At 31.5% G+C, this 1395-nt stretch overlaps 1 long non-coding RNA gene across 1 annotated transcript; it reads right to left on the bottom strand.

Moving 5' to 3' along the window:
* Positions 1–455: 455 nt before the first annotated feature.
* On the bottom strand, positions 456–879 carry LOC116351697. Its single transcript, XR_004202188.1, has 2 exons — positions 731–879; positions 456–661 (listed from the first exon to the last, which is right to left on the bottom strand). It is a non-coding gene; the product is annotated as an uncharacterized LOC116351697 (long non-coding RNA).
* Positions 880–1395: the final 516 nt, after the last annotated feature.

The following is a 1395-nucleotide window of genomic DNA, read 5'->3' as shown; positions in this document are numbered from 1 at the left end:
TAGGCATTGTTGCATTCGATATTGGCTGTGACGAACGACTACCAACCATTTATACCAGTTTTGCTCACTATTTGGACTGGATCGAGCCAATTGTTTGGCCCAATTTAAAAAGAGTTTAAAAGAATGAAAATTCTAATGGCTCCATGAATTTTGGTCCCGCCCTTATATTTCTTCTGCGATTAAAATCCATTTTTTTCTTTGCTAAAAATGTTTTTCGGTCGCCGCGATCAAGATTCTTTTGGAAATTTTGACAGCGATCAAAATTCCTTTTGTAACGATTGAAATTCGACGAGACTTACTTGTCATATCAACGATCTGAAATAAACTATTTATTTGAAGATAATATCACCAAATCATCGGTAGCAATAAAGAAAACGATTCCAAATGGAAATTGTTTGTTTGAAACTATACTTCATCAAATGAATAGATTGTGCGACATTGAATCGATAAAACAATTTAAAAAAGAAATTGTGATATATTTAAAAAAAAAGATCATTACTTAAACGAGTTTTTTTTCTTATTACATAGAATACAGGCGTGTCAAAAATATGATAGTTTGAGTAATTAAAAAACATTCAACTTGCTATAACATTCATCTGTAAATCGAGCACTAAAAGCAGCGAATTATAAGGTATTCTAATAAACGCCATAGTGGGGTGTTCTATGAAAAATGAAAAAAAAAAAAAGATTTAAAAATGATATATTTTACTGCAATAAATCCAAAACACACCTATATTTATGATTTGTTTATACAATGGTTGCACGTATTTCTTATTATTATCAACATGAATACCAGAGTCAGCATCCAAGAATGGATACCGATAGTTATAACCTGTGAAATACAAGAAAATACTTTATTTGTGTCTTTATAGAAATACACATGTCTTTATAGAAGAAAAAAGTTCAAAACGCCTGTCCCATATATAACAACTGTGAAATTTTGATGCGTGTCATCCATAAAGTTAGCTCCGTTTGATGTAAAACGTTTCACATTTTTTTTAAATGTAACATTGTCCCCATATTTTTTTCGCATTTCTTCCGTTTCGCTGTATGTTCGTCTACTCCACGTTATTCGATTAGCAACCTTAGAAAGTTGAAGTGTAAGATCCATTCCACTCGTTCCACCGCCTACAACCAGAACATCTGCTCCTATTTTATTAAGTAAAACGAAATATATCAAGTCAACAATGTCGATTAGATTTGAATGTTATCTAGCTGGGTAAATGAAATTAACACCAAAAAACGTTCTCGATTTGAAATGATTATAAATGAAAGCCGTCCTAAAGAATACATCAGCAGTGCCATATACAAAATGACATTGTCAATACTTTTCTAATGACGGGATTAACGGTACAGTTTTGTAAACAAAATATTTGTGTTCGGTAAGAATAATGG

The sequence above is a fragment of the Contarinia nasturtii genome, unplaced genomic scaffold, assembly GCF_009176525.2.
Source record: "Contarinia nasturtii isolate CC-2019 unplaced genomic scaffold, AAFC_CNas_1.1 Cnas_scaffold_6059, whole genome shotgun sequence".
Classification (NCBI taxonomy): Eukaryota; Metazoa; Arthropoda; class Insecta; order Diptera; family Cecidomyiidae; genus Contarinia; species Contarinia nasturtii.
This window is presented reverse-complemented; position numbering and strand designations above follow the sequence as displayed.